Consider the following 6000-nt stretch of genomic DNA (forward strand, 5'->3'; position numbering starts at 1 on the left):
TAATAGACAGCTGCTAACCTGATAGTGTGCGTACTAGTTCCAGACCTGGGTTTAAGTTGTCTAGTGCCAATGCATTCCCTTATATCTTAGAAGATACTATTTCAGTTGTTACTGCACAAGCTGATGATATTTTAAATTAAATTTAATTCAGTTTTTTAAGAGATAGAGTCTTGCTATGTTGCCCAGGCTGGAGAGCAGTGGTGCAATGGTATCTCACTGTAGCCCCAAACTCTTGGGCTTAACCGATCCTCCACCTCAGCCTCCCTGGTAGCACATGCCATTGGCCAATTTTTTAAAACTTTTTTTGTAGAGATGGGGTCTTGCCTCCTGACTTCAAGCAGTCCCCATGTCTCAGCCTCCCAAAGTGCTAGGATTACTGCACCTGGCTGTCCAGTGACATTTTTTAGAAAAAAATAGAACATATGTGATGTGACCCAGCAAAATAAATAGAAGTGATATTTTTCTCTATTGGCTTAGTATGGCTGCCAGACTACTTCCCATTTTTTCTCTTTGTCAATCAGTGATACAAGACCATTGTTTTACTTATATATGAGGGAAATAATTATAATTCCTTTGCTACAATTGAATCGTTCTGTTAAGTCTAACAATTCACTTTAAAATCATTATTTTCTCTAATAAGTCTCTGTACTCTTTTTCTCCTTCTGGTTTCACCTTCCTCCATACCACTTGCAGGATGGTGCAGTAAATTGGCCAGCTGTATTTTTAGAAACACTTATCTCAGTAGTCTGGCAAGAGGCCTTGGGATTATTTAAATGTACAGGAGTAACTTGGTAGGATTGATAGAATAGAGTGAATCTTGCCATTTGGTAGATTGGAGCCCCTCCACCTGCGTAGGACATCCTGCTCTTATAGAAAGCAGCTAGCTCATACAAATAAAAACAAGCTTCAAGTAGATAGGAGCTGGAAAAATCAGGGAACACATCTTGTATTTAGGAGACTCCAAAAGCTTTTTGTAGTTAATAACTCCTTTCTTGTCCCATTTTTCAGTTGGTTTATTTATAGCTTTAGTTTGGTAATAACTTGTGTTATTAGTGTTTAAGTGAGAGCAAAAGTAGAAAAATTGTTCATGTTTAACTATAATAAGAAAGGAAAATTTGGCTGGGTGCGGTGGCTCACGCCTGTAATCCTAGCACTTTGGGAGGCAGATCACTTGAGGTCAGGAGTTCGAAACCAGCCTGGACAACATGGTGAAACCCTGTCTCTACTAAAAATACAAAAAAATGTAGCTGGGCATTGTGGCAGGCACCTGTAATCCCAGCTATTAGGAAGGCTGAAGCAGGAGAATCGCTTGAACCCGGGAGGCGGAGACTGCAGTGAGCCAAGATAGAGCCGCTGCACTCCAGTCTGGGCAACAGAGTGAGACTCCGTCTCAAAAAAAAAAAAAGGAAAATTTTATTTGAATTGTACATTAGAAAGATTTGAAAATAAGGTATCCAGTGGATCAATAATAAAGTAAAATTTTACAATTTTGGAGAATTAGGGAAAAGACTAAATTATAGACTAAAAGAATTTAAAGTATACATAGAAACTTTTAAACGTATTTCTTGGCTATTTTAGTAAATAGATGGGAATGACTTCCATACAGGGTCTCAATTTATATTACTGGTCTCTGTACAAATTATATGAAGATTAATATTTCCAAAGTGACTGGGGCACATCTTCCAGTGACTTCTTGAGAAGGGTTGTGTATGGGAGGTAAAATGGAAACTGTGTGTGTATGAAAATATCTGTCTTCTGCTCTCATATTTAATTGATAGTATTCCTGGGTGTAGAATTCTAGAATGAAAATTATTTTCTCTCACAACTGTGAGGCATTTTTAAATTTAATGGGGATCTGGGTCAGCCCCTTGTTGGAGAGTCTCCAGTGTTGGAATCATTAAGTCTTTCCTTTTGGACTAATCAGAATCTCCACAGACATCTTTAGGTCTCCTGCCTATACACGGTAAGGGCTGTCAGTGTCTTGGTGTTGGCATTCATTTTGCACATGGCCCCTCAGTCTCCCTTCTTTCTCTTGGTACCCATGTCCCTATTGTATCTATTGTCCCTCAACTCAGAATCTTAGTATTTTTCCTTTCTCAGAGGGAATAACTCTCCGTACTTCTGCTGGAGTAGGGACGGGCTGCACACGTAGCAGCCAGGTATGTAGAAGGAGATTCTGGCATTTTTAATTCTTATTTTAGTACCACTGCTTTCACTCCCCAGTTTCAGAGATACCTCATACCGTCAGTTGCCAAGCCATTTGCAGATTCTGTTCTGTAAGCTTGTCGGGTTTCATTCCCCCCGCCTTTGTCTGCACTATACTGGTTTAGATTCTACTTTCTTCTCTGTAGATAATTCAGCTTTTTTGTTCGTCTGCTTCACTGTTCTCCCTGTTGTTGTGGGTTTACGTCATTTTAAGCATATTTCACTGTTGTGATTTTAGTGGGGTTTGGGAAGGAGCAACTGTTGGCTCTTCTGTCTTAACACAGAAGCTTATTATTTTAGTGGTTACCCTAGAACAGTCATTCATAATAGGGCTGATTTTGCCTTCCAGGGACATTTGGTAAAGTCCAAAGACTTTTTTGGTTGTCACAATGGGGAACGTGCTACTGACATCTAGTGGGTAGAGGCCGGAGGTGCTGCTGAGACAGGATCTTGTTATGTTGCCCAGGATAGATTCAACGCTCAAACTCCTGGCTCAAGCAGCCCTTTCACCTCAGCTTCCCCAGTAGCTGGGACTACAAGTATGGGCCACCATGTCCAGCTTTAGCATGCGTAGTTAGTCTATGCATAAAGTTAATCACTATCTTCTTGTTCCTTAAAGTCATATAGGATCTATGTGTGCTGTTGTGCTGTTGCTGTCATATGTTATATTTCTATTTTTAGCCCCCTTGTTGTTGTTGTACATGACTCTTAAAATTAATCCTAATTTTTACCAGTTTGTCTTCTCACATTTTCTTCTTCTGTCATAAATATGAACCTTTTTTGGCAGGAGACAGGATTTTGCTCTCTTGCCCAGGCTGGAGTACAGTGCTGTGGTCATAGCTCACTGCAGCCTCAAACTCCTGTGCTCAGCCATCCTCCTGCCTCAGACTCCCAGGTAGCTGGGACTACAGGCATGAGCCACCATGCCTGGCTCATTTTTAAATTTTTTGTAGTTATGGGGTGTCACTGTGTTGACCAGGCTGGTCTTGAACTCCTGGGCTCAAGTGATCCTTGCACCTTGGCCTCCCAAAGTACTGGGATTACAGGCATGAGCCACTGTGCCCAGCGATGATTACATGCTTTTAAATTCCTTCATGAGGGTCTGTTAGTAATAGAATCTTAATTTTTGTCTGAAAATTTATTTTACTTTTACTTTTGAAGAACATGAATATATAGTTCTAAGTTGACTATTGTTTGTTTTTTCCTTGTTCATTGGAGATTTTATTCTCATATTCTCTGGCTTCCATTGTTGATGCTGAAAATTCAGATGTCAATCTGATTGTCTTTTCTTTAAGCATAGTTTGTCTCTTTTTGTTGGCAGCTTTAAAGATCATGTGTCTATATTTTTACTGTGATGTAGCTGGGTAAAAGTATTTTTATTTTCCGCAAGGGCTTTGTTGGGATTTCTGAATTTGAGGAGTCCTGTCTTTGATCAATTTTGGAAAGTTCCTAGCTATAACTGTATATAGGCTCGCCCCCATATTCTCTTTCTTCTTACTCTGGAACCTTGATTAAATGAATGTTTAATCTCACACTGTTCATCCATGTCTCTCTGTTTATTTTGAGTATTTCAAGATCCAGCTTCTGTTTGGTATTTTTCTTGTTGTCTATACCTTCATTTGATGTTAAGTCAATCCTTGAATTTTAAAAAGTATTTGTTTAGGGGAGTTTCCCAATATCACTGCTTTGAAAAGTTTTAAACCTTCAAAAATTTAAAAGAACAGTACAGTGAACATTATATGCCATGTACCATTCATCTGGATTTACCAATGGTTAAAATTTTGCCACGTTTGTTTTATTTCTCTCTCCCCCTTCATCTGCCCAAACACACATACACATGTGTGTATGAATGATTTGAAGCAGATAATATATTTTATTCCATAAGTATAAGGACATGTTCTGGCAAAACCACAAATCATTTATCATACCGAAGACATATAATATTAGTATGTTATTTCCTACATGATTAATATTCATTGTTTCTCAGTTGTCAAGTAATATTCTTTACAGTTTTTTTCCCTGCTGTGAAGGATCCAGTGAAGATTATATATTGCATTTATTTGTTGTATCTCTCTAGTCTTGTTTTCTGTTTTATTTTTGTTAATTTCTGTACATAAAGTTTTAGAGAGTCTGATTATACTGTTTTTCTGCTGACTCTTACTCAGGATGTTTTGAGAATGTATCTGTTTTAATGTGAGGTTATAGTTGTTGGAAATTCATAAGTAGGAAGTCTTTTATGCTGGGGTTGAAGGTGGGTTCCTTCAAAGGTGAGTCTCTTCTGATGGATGCCTAGGGGGAAACTATCAGTATTTAAAAGTACATCTTTAGCTTTAGTTTTTACAAGCCACCCAGGTAGTATTAATAGTGATTTGGATTTCATGAAGACTTTTGTGGCTAGAGAGTCCCCTTATTTTCCCCAATTACTGGGGAAAATTTCTATGATTTTCCTAGTGTGAAATAAAGGGGCAAGATTTGTTTATGGTTCACCCATAATTTGTGGGTATATTTCTTTGGCATTCCCAGCTCTGTATTGTGGGACAGCCTTTTAGACTTCCTGAGTTCAGTTCTCTAACACTCCTGCATGGTCTTGAAAACTAACATTTTAGTTTGGGGTCTGTCAGATGCCTTCAAGAAGAAAGCTGGTCTTTTTTTCCTCTGCTTGACTCTGTTGATTCTTGTTTCCACTTAGCTTTTGACCTCTGAGTATTTCTTAATTAGCCTTTTGTTCATAGATTATTTAAAAAACATTTTATGTAACATTTGTAACTGTTTCTGTTCAGGTATCAATTGGGATACCTACCTGCCATTCTTCTGTAAATGGAACATCCTCCTCATATTTGTACTAGGATACATTTGTTGTACTAGGATACATTTGTATTCCAAAGTTACTGAATTGGTTACACCTTTGAATTAAGTTATTAGGTATAGAATAGTTAATATCTATAGAATGCTTGCCAAAAATTATCTTAACTTTTACTTTACTGCCATTAAACAACTATTTTTCGGTAGAGGATATCCAGATCTTAAAGCCTGGTTCTGTAGTATAATATAAAGCATATGAAGATGTTGGAGGTTACTTTTCATGGTAGAAGAGAACATCATATTTACTGTGCAAAAGTTGGAAAATTATGATGAGAATTTTGTTAGCTAGAAAGTCATATCTTTGAAAAATTGATTCTGTGATTTTGTTTCTTAAGTTAATTTTACTAATTTGATTGCCATTTTTGTTTCTAAAAGTTTTACTGCACTCTTCTTGTCTGTGAGCTTGCATTTTAAGTTGCTTCAATTAAATAAAAATAAACTCCTGATTTTTGAATTAGGTTTTCAATGTTTAAAAAATGTTTCTGTTGTAAAACATATATAATTCACTTTATGCAGTGCTTCTGTAAAGCTATGTTTTTGTGAACATATTAATATTAGAATCTTAATGTCTTTAACTACAGTGTTGAAAATCTACCCATCTTAGTGTTTCAGACCAAATTATGATGATAGAAAATATAGTATGAATGAGTAAGTTTTACTTGCTGAAACTATTTTTACCTAGAGGTGATAGGAAGGGTCATTTGCATGAGTGCTAACCTAATAGATGATTCTTAAATGAATGACTTTTCAGTGCCAAAAGCAAATTGCCATTTAGTCATATTATGGTCCCTCTTGTCAGTAGGCATCAAAAGTTTCTAAATTTTCCCAGTCTTCTAATTTGCTTCTCTCATGTGTCTACAGTTTATCATGTATACCCATATTATTTTATTTTCTTCTCTCCCTTCCCCTTTTCCCTCCCCTCCTTTCCTCCCC

General features: G+C 37.1%; 1 protein-coding gene across 5 annotated transcripts in view; it reads left to right on the forward strand.

Moving 5' to 3' along the window:
* Positions 1–6000, forward strand: part of ARHGAP12 (Rho GTPase activating protein 12) — a 99657-nt gene that overhangs the window by 45216 nt on the left and 48441 nt on the right. The window lies entirely within an intron of this gene.

The sequence above is a fragment of the Mandrillus leucophaeus genome, unplaced genomic scaffold (genome assembly GCF_000951045.1).
Source record: "Mandrillus leucophaeus isolate KB7577 unplaced genomic scaffold, Mleu.le_1.0 Scaffold178, whole genome shotgun sequence".
In the NCBI taxonomy this organism is placed as follows: domain Eukaryota; kingdom Metazoa; phylum Chordata; class Mammalia; order Primates; family Cercopithecidae; genus Mandrillus; species Mandrillus leucophaeus.